The sequence below is a fragment of the Ursus americanus genome, chromosome 27, assembly GCF_024610735.1.
Source record: "Ursus americanus isolate L20-20 chromosome 27, mUrsAme1.1.p, whole genome shotgun sequence".
NCBI lineage: Eukaryota > Metazoa > Chordata > Mammalia > Carnivora > Ursidae > Ursus > Ursus americanus.
In genome coordinates, this window is record NC_142153.1 from 32,324,920 (window position 1) to 32,339,694 (window position 14,775).

Genomic DNA, 14,775 nt, shown 5'->3' on the forward strand with positions numbered 1-14,775 from the left:
GAGATTTTTCAGCAAGAGCTTAATTAGGCTACTATGAACTTACAAACTTATGGAAGGAAGAGCCCACCCATATACTATCTCCTCTCTCAGAAGGGGATATTTGTGACACTGAAGTCTTTCTGCAAAGGCTCGAAATTTGCAATGGAGACCGTTCCAGTCACCAGGTCCTTTGGGGATTTTCTTCCCGTATAGTAAAACATGGTACTGTCCATTTCCCCACGAGCCTCACATTTCTGGCAATTAGGGTGCTATGTGTGAGCCCTCTATGGTAATTGGGGCTCGGCGCTATCTTGTAAGCTGATATTTTCAGTCTTGTGCCTCGGAGGCTGCTGCCACTGTCTTTTCTTATAGGGTGGCTACCATTTAAGAAACGTGTATCTCAGAGAAAGTGTTAATCAAATTCTCTACATGTGTTCCAAACTGGAAAATCACCCTCAGTAAACTCCTAAACTGAAGCCTGCTTGTGGGATTTTGAAAGCCTGTTCCCTGAGAGGCCTAGGGAGGTCTATCTACATTTCTCCAGCTACTTGGGGCGCTCGGGTGGCTCAGTTTATTAAGTGTCTGACTCTTGGTTTCTGCTCTGGTCGTGATCTCATGGGTCCTGATATCGAATCCCATGTCCGGTTCTGGGCTCAGCGGAGAGTCTGTTGAGATTCTGTCTCTCCCTCTCGCTCTGCCCCCATTCACACACTCTCTCTCTCTCTAAAATAAATAAATACATCTTTTTAAAAAAATTGCTTCAGATACTCTCTTCCTCCACTTTGATTTCTACCATGTTACTTTGAAGTTTATCTGTCGATTCTTTGAATATTTTTACCTTTGATTCCATGGAGAAGCCACACGAGTTCCAGGCTACTGTTCTGTAGTCCAGGTTGCACTTAAATGTAGAATTTGGGACATCCTTGGAGACAGGGGAACCCTCTTACACTGTTGGTGGGAATGCAAGCTGGTGCAGCCACTCTGGAAGACAGTATGGAGGTTCCTCAAAAAGTCAAAAGTGGAAGTACCCTACGACCGAGCAATTGCACCTCTAGGAATTTACCCAAAGGATAAAAAATATAGATTTAAAGGGATGTTTTATAACAGCATTATCTACAATAGCAAATTATGGAAAGGATCCAAATGTCCATCATCTGATGAATGGATAAGAAGATGTGGTACACACACACACACACACACACACACACACACACACACACACACTGGAATATTACTCAGCCATAAAAAAGAATGCCATCTTGCCATTCACAATGATGTGGATGGAGCTACAGAGTGTTATGCTAAGTGAAATAAGTCAATTAGGGAAAGACAAATACCATATGATTTCACTCATATGTGGAATTTAAGAAATAAACGAACAGCGGGGGGATAAAAGAGAAGAAAACCAAGAAACGGGCACCTGGGTGGCTCAGTCAGTTAAATATCTGCCTTTTGGCTCATCTCATGATCCCAGAGTCCTGGGATCGAGCCCCACATCGGGCTCCTTGTTCAGTGAGAAGTCTGTTTCTCCCTCTCCCTCTGCTGCTCCCCCGGCTTGTGCTCTCACTGTCTCTCAAATAAATAAAATCTTAAAAAGAAAAAAAAGAAAACCAAGAAACAGACTCTTAAGTGTAGAGAACAAACTAATGGTCATTAGAGGGGAGGTGGGATGGGTGAAGGACGTGATGGGTTGAAGGAAGGCACTTGTGATGAGCACCGGGCGTTGCATGTAAGTGCTGAGTCACTACATTCTACACCCTAAACAAATATTACACTGTATGTTAACTAATGGAATTTAAATAAAAACTTGAAAAAGAAAAAAATTAGGGACATCCCACTTTAAATTCTAGAACATTACTAGTGTTTTGTGGGAGCAAAGTTACTCTGCATTCTAAAAGCAATTGATATATTCTGCCTTCTGTGGTCTAAAAGGTCTGTATACAGTAAGGTGTATTTCTCTCTAATGAATCCTCCTTGCAGTGCTTGTCACACTAGCATCCCCTGAGGCCCCACACTCTACAGACGTACCTCCAGGGCAAGCTGCAGCAACCTCTTCCCTGCGATTGTACCTTTGCTGCTGTCCCCATGCCTTTGCTTCCGAAAGATGCTGTCCAAGTGCTGTTTGCTTAGAGCCTTGCACGCTTGCAATTCTCCCTTTATTAGGAACAGCCTCTCATCCATGAATGGAATAGAGAGGCCATAAGCTGCATGCACCCAGCAGGATAACATCTCCAAGCCAATTTAACTTAGGCCAGAGCAGTAAAAGCTGACTACACCACTGTGGATGTCTGACCAGTTTAATAAAGGCTTCTCTGGTCCATCAAGCCCGGCTGCATTATGCCCTGTGTGCCCTAGGCACTTCTTTGCCTTCAGGGACCCCTTATAAAATAGAAAAAATATCTTAAAATATCAAAAATTGTATTTTATGACTGCATTGGTAGAAAGACAAATACAAGGTGGATTATATCTATTTATTTTGTTCAGATTTTAAAAGAAGTGAAAACATTTTCAGGGGCCCCTACAAGTATCCTGGCTTTAGGCATTATGCCTACTGTGTCTACTGGGTAAATTGGTCCTGACAACAGGTGAACCCTCCGCACATGAAAACTGAAACCCTAAGCCCAGACTTCGATGACTCCTTGTTAGGTTTTATTCCTTATAACTTATTTCTCTGTTATTCTGGCCAATGCAACCAATGATGAAGTCCTGAGGGGGTCCAATAATGAACACCTTTATCCCTCCCAAGGGAAGAAGACAAATAGCAGTGAAGATGGGGTCAAAATATCACTGCTATTATCAATAAAGCCTAGGTTGGAGAATCCATTGACTCTTATACTTACTACAAGAACTGGGAACCATTTATCTGCCCAGTTGCTGGCAATTCTGGACTGAAGCAGACTGCTCTGTGAAGCAGGGGAGAGCTTGCTCCTGGAGGAACAGCAGAGAATGCCTCCTTCTGTTTAGAAGCTAGTTCCTAAGAGGTAGAACATAGAACGGAGGTGAGCATGTCTAGATTCTTTTCCCCACACTTGACAATCAGATTAGTCACTCAGTGCAGGGACGGGAAAGAGGGGGAAGTCAACAAAGCATTGCGGGGAGAGATCACTTGAGTCCCTACACCTAGGAAAAAGCATCAGAAGTATTCCCCTCCAAAGAGTCAATCACATGTTAAGAATATTTAGGAGTTCTCACAGGACTGGCAGAATAGGAGAGAAATTATGCTCGGTTTTTTTGTTTGTTTTTACTTTTTAAGCATATTCTACAAGCAGAAAAATGAAGGACTGAAGCAAAAGCTTTATGTGTTGCAATAAGCCAGTAATAGTTCTTAAAATGGTTATGCCTAAGTCCTCTGAAATAAAGGTAGTTAAAAATACTTGAGGCATTTTGTTTTTCAATAATCACTGGGAATACAGTGATGAACACGGCAGTTCTTTGCCCTCATGGAACCTATGTTCTTGTATCTTAAAACAAAAGGCATTCATTAGGCTCAAACACTAAAAAAAAATTATGCCCAAATTTTGATCCATAGTTTTCTGAGACTAAACAAAAATAAAGGTTAATTGAAGAAAGTCGAGAAGTTAAGAGTAGCCTTTGAGTTCCTGAGACCTCCACGATTAATTAAAAAATGATATTGATTGGTGATGAGTCACAAAGACTATTGTCAGTTGCTGACCCATTTTTCTCTTCCACATCTGCGTGTAGATAGAAAAGTACATCCTTATAAATCGACAGCAGAGAATTACCATAATCAGGTCACTGTCAAACAGGGAGCGACTTTATTCAATAGTTTAATTGTACTGAGCACAAATTAATTAATTAAATACCCCATAACATTCCATTTTAGAAACTGTCTTATATATAAAGTCTCGAGGCTTTTTCCTTCCTTAGTTTTATCTCATGATAATCCACTTTATCAATTAATGTCCAGCTGGGCCAAGATGCATTTCGTTTTAGTGGAGTGTTGATTTGTTTCATCGATACATGTCTGGCAAAGTTTGCTAATCAGATTTATGTTATAGGCCTTGTACAATTGTGTGAGGTGACCTTGTAAGGTTATTATTTAAATTTCCTTCAACCGGGTATGCTTTCCAATAACCACACACCTATGTATCAAGCTCTGTTTTTAATCATTTCTTTCTTCTTTCTCAATCTCACCCTTGAACAATTCATTAGTAGGGATAGCTCCATCATTAATTTAGTTATTGTTATTATAATTAATGGCAACAAGATCGTGTATTTCTAGTAAGACAGACACTGTAATAATTCTTATACTAGTAATAATTACTTTAAAGTTGCTTTGATACATTATTAGTATTAATTATTGCTACGATGTCCCTGAAATACACGTCCTACAATTGTCAGTACACATGTAAACACACACATAAATGGAATTGGTGGATGATAACTTGGAAAAGATTCTTGCTGCAAATTCCTTAAACTCAACTGAGGCATATAAAGAAATAATGTCACAAACTGTATTTTCTGGCAACCCAAATGCTAAAAATCATTGTTACAATCCAGCTTTGAGACAAAATTAGGCATTCTTGGAGTAATTTTGCAAATACATTATAAAAACAGGTTTTGTTTTCCCCGTTGGAATGATTCTCAGCTATCAATGGATTTTCTCAAGTTCCTTACTTATGTCCATAAATAAATGGATTATACCCCAGTGATGGGTTATACCAGGTAGGCTCACTTTTGGCCACATGATGGCTTCTCATTAAATATTTTATGTGATGCGCCCAGAGATGTCCTTCATAATGTGACCTTCCAGAGATAAAAATGTAATTTCATCACAAAAGGCAAAACTGCTGCAAACATATTAGATTCCACAGATGTTTTCTTGTGGACATTGTCTCCTTACCCTGTAAGACCAAAGCTAAGTTGGAATCCTTGCTGCCCTGGGCCATCCCCCTTCGGACTGCCCTGAATATGTGACTTGCTTTGATCAGTGATATGTGAGCACATGTAGGTCACTTCCAGGAAGAAGCCTGTGGTGTCTGTGCACAATTTATCACGTTCCTTCTTTCTTGCTTTAGCAAATAATGGAAGCAAGAATGTAAGCCTTGTGCAGCCTGGGACCTTGAATGAAGACAGTACAGAATGGAGCCTCCCACGTCCCCAGCAGGGACAAATGAAGGGAGCAGTAAAAATCTTTTGCATTTTTAAGTCACTGAAGTTTTAAAATTGTTACCACAGCATTTAGCCTGTCTGACTGAGACACAGTCAATTAGATCAGTCTGAGGTAGGCAATTATGAAACTTCCCTAATGAGAAAACGTGTTGAAGATTCACATTCATTCATTGATTCGGTAAAAAGGTATTAAGTGCCTGCTATCGGCCAGCACTAGGTTACATATTAGCAAGACCAGTGTGAGCAAAACAGTGTTCGATTTTGTCATGGAGCTTATTATATTCTTGTGGAGAAGCCAAATAATAATAATTTAAAAGACAAAGACTGTGATGAGAGTAACGTGGGAAATAAACGCAGCTTTGTGACGAAACGTAACCGTGATGACCCACAATTAGGAACGTGAGGGGACACCTTTTGGAGAAAGTGATAGAAGCGGAGAGCTGAAGAACGAGAGAGCTGGCCACGTGGAGAGCATTCCAGGCACAGGAGAGAAGGATTTTGGCTCCCCGGGACCTGTGCCGGGATGAGAGGACACTGACGCGCTCGCTGGGGACAGTCAGCGGTGATGGGCTGCCCAGATCCCCCTTCAGGACGGATGCATCTCCACTCCGGCTGCCCACGCCTGCTGACCGCCCTCCGCTGTTAGTCCTCCCGAGAACTGCCCATGAACCTCCCGACTCAACCTCCCTCAGGCGAGGCTCTGGCTCAGAGACTTCTTGAGGACCCCAAACTGCGGCATCGCAGCAAAGTACATGGGATTTTATTCTCAATTCAACGAAAAGCGTTAACCTGAAAGGTAAAACGGCCGGTCGTTTTACCAGCAAAAGATGGGTTAGCCCGGGACAAACAAGCTGCGGTTAAACCGTAGGCAAGTCGGAGGAACCAAATAGGGGCATGCCTTTTTAAGATGAAGGCCGGTAAATCGGGAAGGCTGTTAGGAACTAAAAGTCCACTGTAGTAAGCAGGGAGTTCGAGATGTAGTGGCTTCTCCCTGGCGGAGCTGTTGCCAGGTCAGGGATTTGAAGACAGCATCTCTCCCTTCTGCTGAAGGAGCGGACTGGTATCCACCAGCAAGGTCAAGTCAGTGTGAGGTTAAGTGCATCTATTCCTGTTGGGTCTGCGATGGACACGCAGTGACAGGGCGTGGGAGCGCCCCCTGCCGAGGCCGGGAGGTTTCCCAACTCTGACTGTCACGCAAGCGATTGGAAGGCTTTAATAAAAGCAAAGGAGGATAATTTAAGCTGGTGTGTATAGAATCAGAAAGGGCGAGAGTACAATCGGAGGGCAGTGAGGAAACTATTATAGTCCAGGCGAGATGGGGATGGCCCGAACGAGGGTAATGGAGGTAAAAATTGAGAGAAGTGCATGAACAACACATACATTGAGGGGTACAATTGAGAGAACTTAGTGATTAATTGGATAATGAGAGAAAGGAAGGCATTGAAGAATAACACCCAAACTATGGTGCAACAAAAGTTTGGATGTATAGTACCAGAAAATTGGGGCACCAGAATTCAACACTGCTTTGTGAAGCACGGATACAACTGTGTTAAAAAAAAAAAAAAAGTACTGAGAAACGACTCCAGTGCTAAACATCTTGTGAGATATTTGGGCTTCATTTTAGAAAATTATCCCCATAGAAACACATAATCAGTGTACATTTAAAAACATGGTCACAGATTATAATTTCCCTATTCTAGTTTTGTATATCACGTGGTATTTGCTTAATAAATTGGCAATTAGTTGCCATCTAGCACTTTGAAACTAAGCTGAGCTTAAATACTGTAAAGAGAATTACCATAAAGTGAGAAAACATGGCTCATGTTCATTGTAGTGTATCGGGATAGGTTCAGAAGTCCATAATGACTTGATTCCAGGAAAAAAAGACTTGTACTGATAAGTCTAATGACACAAAATGACATTCTTAAATAGAAATTATATGAGGCCAGCATTTGTGAATGACTAGAATAAAAGAAAGTGAAAATTAAATAGCACAGAAAGAACTGTTAAGGGAGCAGCTAGCTACCTTACCTGACCTCAGACCTATGCTGCTTCTATGGTGATCTAGACTGTACCGTTGCCATCAATGACCACCCAAACTACCCTAACTACACTGTGATTCCAGAAGCGGCTTTACTCACCCTCAATCTCAGGGATGCCCACGCCTGCAAGTATGGAGGTCAGTTCCCTGTTTTCTCTTGTCGTCAGTCAAATCAGAGGTTCATCAAGCTCTATCTGATTGGTGAAATCGAAGTCACACATCGGTACCCTGGCAACACACAGTGCTGGGAAGTGTAGTTTCTTGGATCCTGCACTGGGGAGGCAGAATGCACAGTTTGGACAACTATCTCCATATGGAGAGAACACTGACAAAGATTTGGGTAGACATGAATGACAGATGTCCGCCATAATTAACAACAAAATCTTCACTCAAGATTAAGCTCTATTGATTCCATCATCAATGTACTCAGTTTTTCACTGAATAGTAAGCACCGACCACTACAGTAAAAAAAAAAAAAAAAAAAAAAAAAGCAACCAAAGAATTGTGGATGCTCGATTTAGAGTGTTCCCTATGAAAAATGATTATTTGAGAATCTGCACTAATATCTTCAGTAATGGGTCAGCTGTTAACCTGCCTTTTGGCAAAGTCACATGTTAGAAAGTTATTTTCTCTCAATAAAAGTATAATTGATCTTTCGAACTCACTAGAGTGGGTCTCTGCTCAAGAGATTTATTTATGGTGTGTCAGATCTAAACATGACTGATAGTCTAATGAAATGCTTCTTTTCTAATTCCACTGGTCTTCAAATAATTTACTTCTAGACCGATCAGGCACAGTGAGGAATTTTTGCATGGGACATGTTTTGTCACCACCCTCAGCAGGAAAGCTCGGTATGCTGGTGCTATTAGAATCTTCTACTTTCTTTGCTTTTAGAGTCCTCTGTGCATAGAATTTGCAGAAGTAGACTGACTGGCAGCAGTCATTCTAGTATCTTCCAAAGCAGCTTTTGGGAAAAGATCTACTACATACAATTTCTGGTAGGAGGCTCTATGTGAATCCTCTCCATAAAAATGGGGAATTTGCCTGCTATTGTCAGCTTTCTAACAGGTTTTCTTCTTTGTTACCAGACATTATTGTTTTAGTTAGTAATAAAACAGATAATGAACAAGTCTTCATTAAAGCAAGTCTTCTATAGAGACAAAATCCCTCTGGCAAAACAACAATCAGATATTAAAAAAACACAACGGAAATATCAAACCAGTGTTTCATGGCCTATAAAACAGACTACTACTCTTTAACATAGTCAGCTTAACCAAAAACTTATCATGTTTTGTTTTGACCAGTCTAATAAGGTACAGTTATATTTAAGAAAAATAATTCTGTTAGCTTATATTTATATAGAGAGATATATTGCATTTGGATTTTTATGATGTATTATATATTAATATATATTATATGTATTATAATTATGCTAGATATATATACATATAGAAAATAGTTTCCAAATAATTTAAAAACACATTATCTTATTTAATTTTCATAACGCATTGACGATACAAAAGCATTATGTGGGCTGAATGTAGACTACAAATAAAAATGACAATTTAGCTATTCTTATACTACATTATCTAAAAAGTTCTTCTTCAATCATTTGCTATCATTAAATATTTTGATTTTACTTAGGCAACTATGACAGGCACTAAGAGGTATTTCTCATTTTGAGATCTATACTAAATATAGCTCTACTGAAAATAGTAGTGGTTAGTCCACATCTGAAAATGCATTATGAGAGTGAGCAGGAAAATGCCTCATAAAATGGTAAACATTTGAAGCAACCAAAAACTATCTTAAAAGACTGATAATGGCATACAACAAATTAGAGAATAAGCAGCTATCCCCACTACCTCTTACTCATTCCAGAGTATTTCTTTGGATCCTAAATAATTATTCCATACAGATATTCTATAATATTACATTGATGAACATACTCTGATCATGCCTATTTTCAGTGTGTCACATAATTTGTAGAGAAGTTTAGTGCATTTGTCCAGCTCTAGGTGTAAACTCAGCAATTTTAGTGTTTAAGGCAGTGGGTTGGTTTTCATGAAAGACTATATCTATAAACTACAATTATGGAAAGGACTCAAATTATTTTCCATAAAATTCTTAGAAAATTCAAGAAAATCAGGAGTTATGACTAAATATGATGGGGTATCACCTAAGTACTCACATTGGTGTTCCTGAGCTTTCGCTGTTAACAAAACTAGGACCCTTGCAACAAGTCTGACTTGAGGGAGAAGTCTGTAGGATATCATCCTCAGAGCTTTGATTCCATGGGGTCCGGAAATCTATGTTTAAACCATTATATTGGGGGATTCTTTCGTAACCAATTGGTGAAGCAACATTTGGGAACCATTGTTCTAGAATTTCTTGGCTCTGATACTGTACATTGGAAGGCACAAGATTATTTGGAGCGAATCTGTACAAGCAGTTACTATTTAAAACCCAGAGATGATGAAGAAGGTGAATATAGTTTAAAATTAAATAGGAAGATTGTATATATCATAATTGTGTCCGTTGTGTCAAAGTCACAAAGTTAGGCCTCTTTTCTTTTCTGAATCTATAGATCAGGCCAATAATCATGAGTGTTATCACTGCTTGTGCTGGATCATTTTTTCAAATAATACTTACTATGACTTGTGTCAAAGATATTGTTTTCTTCTCAATTAATTTTGTATATAATATTGCCCTCCTCTGCCTTGGTCACAATAAAGCAATTAACTCATATTCTAAGTTTCTGTTTTCTTATAGACATTATAAACTGCAATGTCAAATTTTACATACGAGAATCATTGATTTGGATGAAGAATGACTCATTAAAGTCCATTTGGTACATGATTGTCCCAATAGCTGAGAGTTGGATGTAAGATCCAGTTGAAGAGGAGGGTAGGGATAAAATAAAAAAGTTTAGTCCTAAGAAAAAGGAACCCCAAATAATAACCATAGCAGATAACATTTATTGAGCACTAGAATATACACTTAGGATACATAGAAATCTCTCTATTTTTCTATATCCTAAAATATATTGAAATATTGGATATAAAACTTTATTCCAAGTGCTTTTCATGCAGTATCTCATTTGTTACACACACTACCCCATTATGAACTGAATTGTGTCTCCCCCCAAATTCGTATGTTGAGGCCCTAACCCCCAATGGACTTACTTGAAGATACGGCCGACAGGGAGGTAATAAAGATTAAGGGACATCATAAGGGGGAAGCCTTAGTCTGGTAGGAATGGTGTTCTTACAAGGAGAGGAAGAGACATTCTCTCTCTCTCTCTCTCTCAATCTCTCTTCGCACGCAGGGAAAGGCAGTGGGAGGACACAGCAAGATGACAGCCATCTACATGCCAGGAAGAGGGGCCTTGACCGCACATTGGACTTCAAGGCTTCAGCACTGTGAGAAAACAGATTTCTGCTGCTTGAGTCACCTAGTCTGTACCCATATCACACTTTGTGATAGCTGCTCTAGCGGACTAATACAGCCCCTATTAGGCAATAGTATTAATAACTCCATTTTACAAGTAAATATGGATCTAGGAAAGAAGCCCAGGAAATGTACAGTAACCTGCCTAAGGTAAAAAAGCCGACAGAAGAATTTTCAGCAGGCTGGCTGGCTGTAAGATCAGTCAAAGTCAGTTAGAAAAGATTTGAAAGTAAGTACCATAAGCAGGAATATTTATTTATTATTATTTTTAAATTGAAGTGTAATTGACATTCAATATGCTATTAGTTTCAGGTGTGCATCATAGTGATTAGACATTTTTATACATTACAAAATGGTCCCCATGATAAATCTAGTTACCATCTGTCGCCACACAAAATTATTACAACATTATTGACTAGATTCCCTATGCTGTGCATTACATCCCCATGACTTACTTATAAATGCAAGTTTATGCCTCTCAATCCCCTTCACCTCTTTTGCCCCCCTCCCCCACCTCTCCCACTCTCCGGTAACCAGCACTTTCCTGTATCTATGAGTCTGTTTCTGCTTTGTTTTGTTTGCTCTTCAGTATGTTTTTTAGATTCCACATACAAGTGAAATCTTACAGTATTTGTCTTTTTTTGTCTGACTTTTGTAACTTAGCATAATACCCTCTAGTTCATCCTTGTCACAAATGACAAGATTTCATTTTTTTATGGCTGAGTAATATTCTGTTGTTATATATATGTATGTATGGCTACCATATCTTCTTTATGATTTTATCTACTTGAATGTATTGAGGTTGCTTCCATCTCTTGGCTACTGTAAATAATGCTGAAATAAACATTGGAATGCCTACTCTGAATTGGTGTTTTTCTTTTCTTTGGATAAATACCCAGAACTTGAATTGCTAGATTGTATGGTAGTTCTATTTTGAGAAGCAAGAATACTTAAACCATACAAGTATAGTTTACAACAACACAGCGAGATTCCTTATATAATAATTGTACTGCTGGATTAGAAATCTAGCTTGAGAGAAGCAATCTTGTAGGGACTGTCATGTGGTTCAGAAGAGGCAGGAATGGCCTTTTATCAGTTCTTTGAGGCTAGATAACCTTGGCAACTAACTCAGGAAGAATTTTCTAGCTTGACCTAGGGGAACAAACAAGGGAGTAGCTAGAAGATAAAATTTGAAATAACTGTAAAAGCCTGATGTCTTCACTAAGACAAAATGACGATGAAGATTGCATCCCATTGTATTTAGAATAAAGCCCAAATTCCTTAAAATGGGCTGTATTTATAGCATACTCTTAGAATTTATTATCTAAATCAGGACATTTTTGAAAGTTAAAGGAAATACATTACAATTTTTCTAGTTAAACCAGGACAGTCCTAGGCAAGCATGGATACAGCTTTGCAACTCCTGCCCTGTCTTATGTTATTTTCCCCCTTCATTTAGCATACTGACTTTCTTTCAGTGCTGTGACCACATCCACATCCAAGCTAATTCTTGGTCAGAGACTCAACACATACTTTCATTCTGTCTTACTAAACCCTTCCCTCTTCTCCTGGTTAACCAATCATCTTCAGTAGTGGTCACTGTTGGCCAGTCATTCAGCAACCTTCCCCCTTTCCTCCTTCCTAACTGCTCCTTGATTTCATTCATCCCTTCTTCGTGCAACCTCTGCACCTCAGGAAGTCTTAACCACATCCTTAGTTCAGGGAAGAGCAGTGACCAGAATAAGTCAATCAGCGTATGGCATTCTTCGGTCCAGCCAATGACTTAGGGAGAGTGTATTTTCTGGGGGCTGCAGGTAGCAGAACACGCCTCCAGCTCGTGGCTGCAGAGGCTCGACCATCATATTCACATTCAAGCCGCAGGAAGGAAGAAGGGACAAGGAAAGGCACACTCCCTCCCTGTGAGAATATATCCCAGAAATTACACAAATTACCTTCATTTACATTCCATCGCTAAAACCTGTTCACAAGGCCATATGTAGCTATAAGGAAACGCGAGAAATGTAATCTTCATTCCTGGTGGCTAAGAGCCCTGCTAAAAATTGAGGATGAGGGATGTTGGTGAAGGGGCGCCTGGGTGGCACAGCGGTTAAGTGTCTGCCTTCGGCTCAGGGCGTGATCCCGGCGTTCTGGGATCGAGCCCCACATCAGGCTCCTACACTGGGAGCCTGCTTCTTCCTCTCCCACTCCCCCTGCTTGTGTTCCCTCTCTCGCTGGCTGTCTCTCTCTCTGTCAATTAAATAAATAAACCTTTAAAAAGAGAAAAAAAAAGGGATGTTGGTGGAAAACTAGCAGGTTTTCTACCAAGGTGGCTTCATTAGCCCAAAGGGAAGAACTTCGTCTAGAAGCTTATTTCTCTCATGCTGGATGTGAATAAAATGCAAGTAATCCCAGTGAAGTGTGAGAAAAATAAGTTTCTATTGTTTGAAACATGACATAAAAAGACCCAGGCTTAAAAGGAAACAGATACTTTGGACAGCAGAGCAGAAAGGAGAACCCAAGCTCCTGATGACCCAGATGGGCCACTGAAACCATCCACCATGAAGCTCTACCTCACATGCCCTCTAGGGCACAGGAGAGACGACCTTACTGCATCAGCCACTTTGGTTCTCGTCTTTTTCTTGTAGTTGAAAGCATCTTGCAAGAATTCCCTACATGCCTTCCTAAGCCCTCAATCTCTTTTACGGTCTCTCTCAGCAACGGCTTCTTTGCCTTCACAGCCCTACAATTTTGAATCATATATTTATTGTTGAAAGTCTATCTCCTCCGCTAGGCTGTAAGCCCTGAGCTTTGGGACTAGAATTCTTTTGTTCATTATTGCATACCTAGAAATGAAATGAAAAGGTTAACAATGCTAGACACACAGTAGGCCTGTAAATAAATGTACCATGAAGAGGACGCTAGTAAGCCTCACTTGTTCAAAGAGACCACCTTTTCCGCCCAGAGAGATCACTTCTAAGGGTAGAGTTAGAGCCACCATAAAGTGCTGCGGGAGGACGGTGTTGGGGGATCACCCTTTCCTTTCTTCTTAGGTTTTTGTCATAAGCTATTTAGTATTTCTGCTACATCCGACATCTGCTTTAGAGCTTTGGCACGACCTTAGATTTGAATACCGAGCCACTTAGGGCTCCAGCCTGGTCTGGAGAGGAGCGATGGCAGATCTGAGAGCGGCAGCTTCCCGGGCTGTGCGGTGGCTTTTGCTCGGGCGTCACGCGAGCCCTCAGTGCCTAAATGGGACCAGAGGGGTTCTATCCGTCTCTGCTGTCACATTGCAATGGAAGCGGCGCCTTTCCAGGTGCTGGAGAGCTGGATGTCGTATCTGCAGATGGCAGTGCTATTCATATCTAGCTTTTAGATACATGGCTTTCCTGCGGAGGGCGTGAATCAGGATGAGTGCTCTATTTTCTACTCTTCCTCCCTCCCCCAAACTTTCTGTCATTCTTCTACTTCAGGTAATAGCTAATAAATTAAACAATTAATAGGTTTCTATTTACAGGTGATCTCTGAAGTAGTTTACAGCCCACCCTGAAATGTTGGTCTAACATCTTCTTTCTGTCTCATACACTCACGTCTTCGTAACACCTGTGGCATCCGTTGTTGATCAATGTTAACTCAGTGCTCTGTTCTATCTAAATGTGATTATTACATAAAAGCTTGGGGAGAAAGTATAACCATGACACTGAAAGAAAGTATTCTTTACTTTCAAAATGTATGTTTAGATAAAACTAACTTTTAGCAGTGCCAATACGAATAGCTATCCTTTTTTGAGTGCCTGTGTGATTCTGGCGTTACGATAGGTAGATTATATAATGCAAGAGGCCAAATGTGTTTAATCGATGGGAAAAGATGTACTACAGGCTGCTCCACGTTCTACAGAATGAGTGGTTGGAATAATTTAATAATAGGAAATTATTTGAACTTGAAAATTTTCAAAATTATCTTGCATTAAGATAGTACTTGCCATATGATTATAGAGTAACTTAAATATTATATTCACAAATAAATTGAAAAGTTTCAAACATTTGATAAAGGCCACAGAATAACTGAGTTAAGAACAACTCATTCTTTATTTGTGTGAGTATTTTTTAGTAATTTTTTAGTAATTTTAATTTTTAGTAATTTTTTAGTAAATATCCTTCTATAAAAAGGTTTTG